This window comes from Nicotiana sylvestris, chromosome 3 (genome assembly GCF_000393655.2).
Source record: "Nicotiana sylvestris chromosome 3, ASM39365v2, whole genome shotgun sequence".
NCBI lineage: Eukaryota > Viridiplantae > Streptophyta > Magnoliopsida > Solanales > Solanaceae > Nicotiana > Nicotiana sylvestris.
The window spans coordinates 130,899,010-130,910,976 of NC_091059.1; positions in this window are offsets into that span (position 1 = coordinate 130,899,010).

The window sequence follows — 11,967 nt, forward strand, 5'->3', positions numbered from 1 at the left end:
TATCAGAGGATGCTCTGGGATTTCTTGATGAGTGTTACCGCATTCTACGTACCATGGGTATTTTGAGGATCGAGCGGGGTTTCTTTCTACCTTCCAGCTTCGAGGAGCTGCCTATGAGTGGTGGCACACCTATGAGCTAGACAATCCAGATGAGGCTGCTTCACTGGCTTGGGCTCAGTTTTCAGATCTGTTCCTAAGGGAGTATGTTCCTCAGAGCCTCAGGGATGCATGACGCGCAGAGTTTGAGCATTTGTGCCAAGGTGCTATGATTGTTTCAGAGTATGTTGTCCATTACACCAGCTTGGCTAGATATGCACAACCTTGGTTTCTACTATCCGCGAGAGGGTTCGTTGGTTTATTGAGGGCCTTATTCGCAGCATCAGATCTAGCATGGATCATGAGTTGGAGATGGATATTTCTTACCAGCAGGTGGTGAGCGTTGCTAGGAGGATTGAGGGTATGCATGATAGAGAGAAAGAGGAGAGGGAGGCCAAGAGGTCCCGAGAGTCGGGCCATTATTCTGGTGCCCGTACCCTAGTTGTAGGTCGTCATGGCAGGGGTTATATGAGTCGACTTGTTCATTAGGCTCTCATAGCAGCCAGTGGTATTCCAGCTCCCCTAGGCCTTAGGAGACTTATTATGCACCTTCGGTTTCTAGCACGCCTCCGACGCGGTGTGTTTTCAGAGGTCAGTCCAGCAGACCTGGTGCTAGCCAGTCATAGCCACCACGTCCTTCTAGAGCTTGTTTTGAGTGTGGTGACACACGTCATATGGTGAGGGATTGCCCCAGACTTGGGAGGGGTGCACCTCCACAGACTTCTCAGCCACAACGTGCCCCGTAGAGTTCTCAAGCTATGGTTACCGCTCTAGTTGCTACCCCACCTGCTCAGCCAGTTAGAGGTGGAGGTCGGGGAGGTAGAGGTCGCCCTAGAGGGGAGGCCAGGCCAGATACTATGCCCTTTCTGCCCGTACCGAGGTTGTTGCCTCCGATTCTGTCATCACAGGTATTATACTGGTTTGCCACATAGATGCATCGATTCTTTTCGATCCAGGATCTACTTATTCTTATGTCTTTTCTTATTTTGCTCCACTTTTGGGTGTATCTCAGGATTCTTTGAGTTCCCCTGTTTATGTTTCTACTTCTATGGGAGATTCTCTCGTTGTGGACCACGTTTATCGGTCGTGTTTGGTTGCTCTTAGTGGTTTTGAGACCAGAACTGATTTATTATTACTCAGTATGAATGACTTCGATATTATCTTGAGCATGGACTGGTTGTCACCCCATTATGCTATTCTTGATTGTAACTCCAAAAACGTGATGCTGGCTATGCCAGGTGTACCATATGTTGAGTGGAGAGGTACTTTAGATTATGCCCCTAGTAGAGTTATTTCTTTTCTTAAAGCTCAGCGTATGGTTGAGAAGGGATGAGACGCATATTTAGCTTATGTGAGAGATGTCAGTATTGATACCCCTTTAGTTGATTCAGTTCCAGTAGTACAGGATTTTCCCAATGTGTTTCCAGCTGATCTTCTAGGCATGCCGCCTGATAGAGATATTGATTTTGGCATTGATATGTTGCTGGGCACTCAGCCCATTTCTATTCCTCCGTATTGTATGGCTCCTCCTGAGTTGAAGGAGTTGAAGGATCAATTACAGTAGTTTCTTGATAAGGGTTTTATTTTGCATAGTGTATCATCTTGGGGTGCTCCTATCTTGTTTGCGAAGAAAAAGAATTGTTCTATGCGTATGTGTATTGGTTATCGCCAGTTGAACAAGGTTATAGTGAAGAACCGTTATCCTTTGCCTCATATTGATGATCTGTTTGACCAGCTTCAGGGCACACGGGTGTTTTCTAAGATTAATTTGCGCTCAGGTTACCATCAGCTGAAGATTCGGGAGCCAGATATCCCGAAGACTGCTTTTAGGACTCGGTATGGTCATTATGAGTTCCCTGTTATGTCATTTGGGCTGACCAATGCCCCAACAACCTTTATGTATTTGATGCACAATGTGTTCCGGCCATATCTTGACTCGTTCATCATTGTCTTTATTGATGATATTTTGGTGTATTCCCGGGGTCGGGAAGATCATGAGCAGCACCTGAGGACTGTGCTTAAGCCTTTGAGAGAGAAGAAGTTATATGCTAAATTCTCGAAATGTGAGTTTTGGTTGGATTCAGTGGAATTCTTAGGCCACGTGGTATCGATTGAGGGTATTCAGGTGGATTTGAAGAAGATAGAGGCTGTGCAGAGTTGGCCCAGACCATCCTCAACTACAGAGATCCGCAGTTTCTTGGCTTGGTGGGCTATTACCGTCAATTTGTGGAGGGGTTTTCATCGATTGCAACCCCTATGACCAGATTGACCCAGAAGGGTGCTTCGTTTCAGTAGATGGAGGAGTGTGAGACGAGCTTTCAGAAGCTTAAGACAGCTTTAACCATAGCCCTTGATACTCTCTATAGGTTTGTGGTCTTATACCCTCTATTGTGATGCCTCGATGGTTGACCTCGGAGCGGTGTTGATGCAGGATAGTAGGGTGATTGCCTACGCGTCTAGACAGTTGAAGATACATGAGAAGAACTACCCTGTTCATGATCTTGAGTTAGTTTCCATTGTTCACGCCCTAAAGATTTGGCGCTATTACTTATACGGTGTTCCCTATGAGATTTATACTGACCATAGGAGCTTGCAACACTTGTTCAAGAAAAAGGATCTAAATTTGCGCCAGAGGAGATGCTTAGAGTTGCTAAAGGACTATGATATCACTATTTTGTATCACCCGGGCAAGGCCAATGTGGTGGTCGATGCTTTAAGTCGCCGGGTAGAGAGTTTGGGGAGTTTAGCTTATTTACCAGCATCAAAGAGGCCTATGGCGATGGATGTTCAGGACTTAGCCAGCCAGTTTGTGAGATTGGATCTTTCGGAGCCTAGTCGGGTTCTAGCTTGCGTGGTTTCTCGGTCTTCCTTATTTGATCGTATCAGGTAGCGGCAGTATGATGACCTCATTTGCTTGTCCTCAAGGACAAGGTCCAGCGCGGTGATTCCAGAGATGTGACTATTGGCGATGATGGGGTATTGAGGATGCAGGGTCGGATTTGTGTACCCAATGTTGAGGGGATTCGGGAGTTGATTCTGGAGGAGCCCCATAGCTCACAATATTCCATTCATCCGGGTGCCGCGAATATGTATCAGGATTTGAGGCAGCACTACTGGTGGAGGCGGATGAAGAAGGATATAGTTGGATTTGTAGCTCGGTGCCTCAACTGTCAGCAAGTGAAGTATGAGCACTAGAGACCGGGTGGGTTGCTCTAGCAGATAGAGATTTCGGAATGGAAGTGGGAGCGGATCACCATGGACTTTTTAGTTGGGCTCCCACGATGTTGAGGAAGTTTGATGCTCTTTGGGTGATTGTGGATCGACTTACCAAGTCCGCTCACTTTATTCCTGTGTGTACTACTTATTCCTCGGAGCGGTTGGCGGAGATCTATATTTGGGAGATTATTCGTCTGCACAGTTTTCCGGTTTCCATCATTTAGATAGAGGTACTCAGTTCACATCACGGTTCTGGAGAGCCGTTCAGCATAAGTTGGGTACTAGGGTGGAGTTGAGTACAACATTTTACCCTCAGACGAACGGACAATCCGAGCGCACTATTCAGATTCTTGAGGATATGCTCCGTGCGTGTGTGATTGAGTTTTAAGGGTCTTGGGATCAGTTTTTGCCATTGGTGGAGTTTTCTTACAACAACAGCTATCAGTCCAGCATTCAGATGGCACCGTATGAGGCTTTATATAGTAGGCGGTGTAGATCTCCGGTAGGTTGGTTTGAGCCGGGTGAGGCCAGATTGTTGGGCACATACCTGGTTCAGGATGCTTTGGAGAAGGTTAAGGTGATTCAGGATAGACTCCACACGGCCTAGTCCAGATAGAAGAGCTACGTGGATCGGAAGGTTCACGATGTTTCCTATATGGTTGGAGAGCGAGTTCTGCTTCGGGTTTCGCCTATGAAGGGCGTTATAAGATTCGGGAAGAAATGGAAGTTAAGTCCGAGGTTTATTGGCCCTTTTGAGATATTGAGGCGTGTTGGGGAGGTTGCTTATGAGCTCGCCTTACTTCCTAGCTTGGTAGGAGTTCATTCGGTATTTCATGTTTCGATGCTCCGGAGGTATCACGGCGATCCGTCGCACGTGTTGGATTTCAGTTCAGTCCAGTTGGACAAGGATCTATCTTATATTGAGGAGCTAGTGACAATATTGGACAAGCTGGTTAGAAAGCTGAGGTCAAAGAACGTTGCATCAGTGAAGGTCCAATGGCGGGGTCAGCCGGTCGAGGAGGCGACCTGGGAGACCGAGTAGGATATGCACAGCCATTACCCTCATTTTTTCACTACTTCAGGTATGTATCTAGGCTCATTCGAGGATGAACGAATGTTTAAGTGTAGGAGGATGTGACGACCTGGCCGGTCGTCTTAAGAATTAACTCCCCAATCCCCTATTAACTGCTTTCCCCGAGTTTTTTTTCTGCTAATGTGATTTGCCGGGATGTTTGGTTTTGAGTTTCGGGGAGCTTTGGGACACTTAGTCCCTAAATGAGAGCTTAAAGTGTTGGAAAGTTGACCGTAGTCGGAACACTGTGAAGATGACCTCGGAATAGAAATTTGATGGTTCCGTTTGCTCCATTGGGTGATTTTGGGGTTAAGAGTGTGTTGGGATTGTGTTTTAGAGGTTCGTAGCTAATTTAGGCTTGAAATGCCGAAAGTTGAATTTTGGAAGTTTCTGGTTCGATAGTGAGATTTTGATACGAGGGTCGGAATAAAATTCCGAGAGTTGCAGTAGTTCAGTTATGTCATTTGGGATGTGTGTGCAAAGTTTCAGGTCTTTCGGACGTGTTTTGGTTGGGTTTTTGATCGAAACCAAAATTCGGAAGATATTAAAAACTTAGGCTTGAATCTAATGTGTTTTGGTTGTTTTGAAGATTTGTACAATTTTGAATAAGGTTTTAGGATATGTTGATGCCTTTGGTTGAGGTCCGGGGGCCTCAGGATGAATTCAGATGGTTAACGGAGGAAATTTTGGAGTTGATGTTGCTGCAGCAGCTGTTCTTCTAGTATTTACGCATCTGCGGTTTGGGGACCATAGATGCAGAGCTGCAGAAGTGGCGAAGAGGACCGCAGAAGCGAAATTTGGGATTTCCCTTAGGAACCGCAGATGCAGTGAGATATCCGCAGAAGCGGAACCGCTTTTACGGTTAGAGTTCCGCAGATGCGAAAGCTAGGTCCTTAAGTGAAAGTCACAGATACGACACTTGTTCCACAGAAATGGGACCGCAAATAAGAAAATCGCTCGGCAGAACATATAAATAGTTGCCTTTGCGAATTTGAGGGATTCTTTCACCATTTTCATCCGGGTTTGAAGCTTTTGAGAGAGATTTTTGAGGAAAATAAAGGGGAATCACTTGGAGGTAACGTTCTTGACTTCATAACTCGTTTTTATGTGATTAAAGACCTAATTAGTGGTGAGAAATTTGGGAAAAATGGGTAATTAGGGCTTGAGTTAAGAGGCCTTTATTTGAGTATTTGAGGGGTCATTTGCACTCTGATTTCAGTGTTCTTGTTATGTATAGACACGTGAGAGTACGAGGTTTCTGAAAATATAAATTTCACCAAATTCTGAGACTTGGGCCCGAGGGGCGTTTTGGTTATTTTACATAATTTCGCACATTAGCTTAGACTTTAATTGTAGAATCAATTACTTGAAGTGTTATTTACATTATGCAATTAAATTGGATAGATTTTGTCCATTTGGAGTTGAGTACTCGTGGCAAAGAAGTGGTGTCAGATTGATTTTGAGCTGGTTCGAGGTAAGTGGCTTGTCTAACCTTGTGTGGGGGACCTTCCCCTAAGGATTGGTATATTTGGTAATTGAAATGCCTTGTACGTGAGGTGACGAGTGCATACTTGTGCTAATTGTTGGAAATCCGGTTTTCTTTAAGTAATTATTAGTATGTTTCTTTTCCTGTTTCTATTTCTTACCCTATTAAGCTTGTTGTTAGCTTAGGAAAGCATGTCTAAGTGACTTAATTGCTTTATTTGATTCAACCTGCCTTACTTGAATTTTGTGCAGCATGCTAGGCTAGAATCACTTATTGCCTTAATATGAAAATTTTCCATTTTTGTATATCTTCTTGCTGCTGTTGTGTATTTACATTGGGACTACGGATGTGGGATTCCAGTAGCTCCCCCTGTCTGTTTACTTTGGGACTGCGAGTTAGATTTCTGATAGATCCCCCTACACATTTACTTTGGGACTACGGGTTAGATTCTCGATAGATCTCCCTGCACAGTTATATGGAACTACGGGAATGCACCCGATAGATTCCCCCAGTACTGGGTATTTTACATTTGGGACTACGGATTAGGATTTCGGTAGATCCCCGCACATTGATAGTTGGACTACAGGACAGGATCTCAGGAGATCATTCGGACATATATATGATGGACTACGGGACGGTATCCCGGTAGATCCACTAGACAGTTCTAATTGGGACTACAGGACGGTATCCTGGAAGGTGCCCCAGTTAATATCTCGGTGTTGAGTTGTATTTTTCCGTGGCTTGTTTTGTCTCTGTTCTGGTTGTTGTTGTTCTGTCAATTCTATGTTATTTCTTACTGTTGCAGTTATTTATACTGTTTTATTCTACACTGTTAACCCTTGTATTGTATTTAACCTCTGTAGGGCCCTGACCTTCCTCATCACTACTCGACCGAGGTTAGGCTTGACACTTACTGAATACCGTTGTGGTATACTCATCACTACTAAGCCGAGCGGCACATTTAAACACCGTTACTACTTTATTCTGTTTTAAATTATTTTACTTCCGCAAAATTTTGGTTTTTCTTTCGCAAATTAGGCTTACCTAGTCGTAGAGATTAGGTGCCGTCACGATGGTTCACGGAGGACGAATACGGGTCATGACAATACTTATACTATTCCAATATATCACAATAAACACTAAAAAAAATATAAGACAAGACTATATTTCATTCACTAAAAGTTAAAACTCAAAACAAACTATTCAAGAGAACGTTCATGATGCTTATGAGATTTTAATACTTTGATTTTTTAATATGATGAGCTTAATAAACTTTAAGCTTGAGATACTCTTCTTGGTATTTTTTGTGTCATATAATCTTAATTTTATATATTGTAAATACTTATTTTTATTAGGCCCAGGGACTGACCCAACCCAGCCTCAGTCAAGCTTCACGGGCCATAGGCTTACTCGGTCCGGGATTAAAAGCTTCATTTTTAAATGCGCTCCAAAAATTCTAGCCCAAGCGTGCTAAATCACGGGCTAGGTTGGCCCCATGGGCCAAGCCCATATTGACGACTATATAGATTATGTGTATTATGTAACCTACAACTATATACCCTGTTAGTATACGGAATGAGCAAGTTGCTTTGTGAATATTTAGCTTGCAATGCGAGTATATAATTTTCTTATACTTTTGTTGCATCCTTTAATGTTTTGGTTCGGTAGTATAGTCGCAGTTAGTTGTAGCAATATTCTAGAGCAATCATATACTCTGTTGGTATATATGTATATCATATTGGTATCATATGGTTTTGCAAGTCTTTTTTGCTACCTATATTTTTAGTGCATATTCTATTATTTTATCATCATTTCTTTTCTAACTAGTATATATGAAGATCTGGTGGCCGTAGATTATGTTTCCTTGCTCCGTAACTGGTTGTGTTACTGCTAATGGTAGAGTGTATACTGATATTTGTAGGGAAGGAGATCAAGGTTTGCATGACAATCACGTGTTGATTCTTAGAATCTAATATTGTAATTTAGGTGCTCAACAGCAGTCAGTGTGATATTCAATGAATTAGATCAAGTGACAACTGATATTATTTCAATTTACTAATTAAATTAAAAAAATGAGAAAAAGACAAAAGGTGTATTATACTAGTTCTATTAAATAAAAAATGTGAACAAATATTTACTATATCAGTTAATTTTTTCTTATTGTATAAAAACAAGAATAATAAAAAATAGTAAAAGCAGTACACGAAATTAGATTATGAAGAGAAAAAAATATATAAAAAAGAAGTTAAATAAAATTAGAAAAGGAACAAGAAATAAAGAAAATAAAAGAAAAAAGGAGTTAAATGGAATTAAAAAATGATCAAGAAATAAAGAAAATAAATAAAAAGGAAAAAAATAAAGGAGTCAAAATTGAGTATGAAATAAGTTATGGTAAAAATAACAATAATACAATTTGGGCAAAAATAAATGAATAGAAAAAGAGAAAAAAGAAAAGGAGAAAAGAAAGAAAAAAAGAAAAGAAGCATAGAAATAAAAAAGAATTAGATAAAAAAGAGAAAATTCCCCACAAAAACTATTATGAGTAGGAAATGTAATTAGTTTGATGGGTAGAAAAATAAATGGGTAGGTAAGGGTAAATAGTTTTATGTTTGTGGGTAACTGTATCATTCACACTATAATATATGCATAATTTATGTATCATATGTATATAATTATGTATAAATAATGTATAATCTATGTATACGACTAGAAAAAATGAACAGTAAATATGATTGGTTATTTGTATAAAGATTACAAAGTTGATTCCGTAGCCTTAGAAGCTCAAGCATCTGAAAGAATATGTGGAATATGGATATGGAAAAGAAGAAACGGTCTTAGACTTTATTTTAGCTGCTTAAAAACAGCTAAAATAACCGTCTGTAGCATTAGAAACCTAACTAAAACCATTTAGCTGTTTGAAAAACAGCTCAAGTATCCCGTACATTGTGCCATGCACATTATAAATTGATAGGTCATATTATATTCAACATAGCTATTTTGCTGCATAACTTACAAATTCTACCAGGTTGTTGTAATTTAACACTACAAACAAAGAAGAGGAAAAATACATGTTAGTTATGACAAAATGGTAGGATTCATGCTTTAGTCAATCTATCTTGTTGGATAACTATAAAGTCGAGTCCATTACTCAAATGCTCACTCAACTATCTCAAATTATCTTCTAAAATTTTCTTTCTTTTGTAATAACAAAGTCACTGGACTGTGCCTATAACACTCAGAAGGTCACTCAACTAAATTTTTCAAATTTTGGATTGCCAAATACCTATTTTACTCTCTAAATTATAAATATTTATCTTCTTTTATTTTTTAAAACTTTTTAATATTATATTTTTTCCCTTTTTAATTTATATTATGGACTTACCTATAGAATAAATAAATATTATTTATAAATTAAAAAATAAAAAGTATGTAAGCATATATAATGCTGGAATAACAAAATAATGAGCATAGTAAAAAAATTAATTAGAATAATCTGTTCGTAATAATATTAGTATTAAATACAAAAATTCAAAAATTTATTTACACAATTCAGAATGAAAGAAAATAAAGGTTATAAAATACATATTCCATGCACATAATATAAAAATGTGATGACCCAAAAGGTCATCACTTGATTTACAAGTCAATTCTGTGTTTCGAGGCCTTAAAAACCTCCTTTTATCTTACCTCGATTTACGTGCGTAGTCCGGGCGTGTCACGATCCCAAATCGGACCCGGTCGTGATGGCGCCTCTCATGAAGACAAGGCCAGCCGACACAATTCCCCAATCAACCATTTTCCATTTAAAAGTGGGTTTTATACCATTTATAAACCATTAATCTCATAATGAACATTTAAAAGAACAATGCGGAATAATTACACAAGCCCGACATCAGGGTGCCACTAGTAATGAAGAAACAGTGCTACGAATGTCGTGCAACCACCTTGCTAACTCTTATGGCTCCGCGTCTGAGCAATCAATACCCGCTACAGGGTTCTGAAATACCTGAATCTGCATACGAGGTACATGGAGTAATGTGAGTACTCCAACCCAGTAAGTAATAAGAGTAAATAAAGATTGAGCAGTAGGAAACAATGAATCCACATTCATGATAACTCAATAAGCACACAGGCTGCTAATTCAGAATACGAGTCGATCGTCTTATTAAAATCCAGCCTTTTGGTAAAAATCATTTGAAAATGCTTTCCGACAGTTTCAGTAGGGGTTCAATAGCATTTATAATAAAAGAGATTAAAAACCATACATACAGCCCGATCCATATAAGTATCGCTGCGGAGTGCAGCCAGATCCATATACATATACATACATACATATATACATATATATATATTGCTGCGGCGTGCAACTCGATCCATAACTATATAATCCTCACAACCAGGCTCTCAGCCTCTCTCAGTCATTAACCTCACAATCAGACTCTCGGTCTATCTCAGTCATCGACCTCACGATCACTCGGATCATCAGTAAAACAGGGAACACAACCCAAACAGTTTTCATATTTTTAAGAAATAAAGTGATAAACCAGATTTAAACAATAAATAGGTAAAATACAACTGATGATATGCTTTTAAAACAAATAGAGTGAGGAAAAATAGTGGAAGTGCCCCTAAGGGTCTCAGCAGGTCGGCACAAGGCCCCAAACATGGCATACAACCCAAAATATAATAACATCAAACAATTAACTATCAATTACATATTAAAATAATCGTTCAGAATGGACTAAGTCACAATCCCCAGCGGTGCTCTACCCCACGCTCGTCATCTAGCATGTAAGTCACCTCAACATAGCACAATGATGTGTAATCCGGGGTTTCAAACCCTCAGAACAACATTTACAATCATTACTTACCTCGAACAGGCGAAATCTATTACTCGCAACACCTTTTCCCCTCAAATTGGCCTTCATGCACGTCGAATCTATCCAAAATCAGAACGAATACATCACAATATGCTGAGGGAGCAAAGCCCAAGAGAAAACAATCGAAAAATATCGAAAATCCCGAAATTAGCAAAACCCGAGCCCCGGGCCCACTTCTCGAAACTCAAAAATTTTCTCATCAATAGATTCCTCATCCCCCCATGAGTTCATACATATCAAAACATCAAAATCCATCCACAATTGACCCTTCAAATCCCAAATGTTTGGTTTCCAATTTTTAAGCCTTAGTTCTTCAATTTTCACCCTTAATTTCCATGATTTCTAGCTCTAATTCATGAAATAATAGCATAGGAACAAGTTTTAGGTCCAAATTCCTTACCTCAATGAAGTTCCCTTGAAATCCCTCTCTCAAATCGCCCCAAAAGCTCCAAAATCGAGATAAAAATGGTGAAATAGCTCAAAATTCGGGAAGGCCTCAATTTATATTTTTGCCCAGAACTTTTCGCATTTGCGGCCATTTTATCGCTTCTGCGGTACCGCATATGCGGCCGTTCTTTCGCTTCTGCGGAAGTCACTTAACTGGCCAACAATCGCATCTGTGATCAAATCCCCGCATCTGCGACATCGCAGATGCGGCCACTCTAACCGCTTCTGCGGTTTATGCCCAGCAGGCTCATTTTCACTTCTGCGACTAATCAACCGCACATGCGGCGCCACATCTACGGTCCACAACCCGCAGATGCAGAAATATCAGAACCAGTAAATCTGAAGCTGCACAAATTCTAAATTCTCCGATAACCACCCGAAATCACCCCGAGGCCCCTGGGACCTCAACCAAAAGCACAAACATGACCCAATACCTTATTCAAACTTGTCCCAATCATTAAAACATCTTAAACAACATCAAATCATCCAAAGCACATCGGATTCAAGCCTAATTTTCTAAATTCTTTCGAAATACGCTTTTGATCAAAAATCCAACCAAACCACGTCTGAATGACCTGAAATTTTACACACACATCCCAAATGACACAACGAAGCTACTGCAACTGTCGGAATTTCATTCCGACCTCTATTTCAAAATCTCACCTATCGACCGAAAAACGCCGAAATCTCAATTTCGTCAATTGAAGCCTAAACCTTCCACGGACTTCCAAAATGTATTCAGATCACGCTTGTGAGTCATAAATCACCTA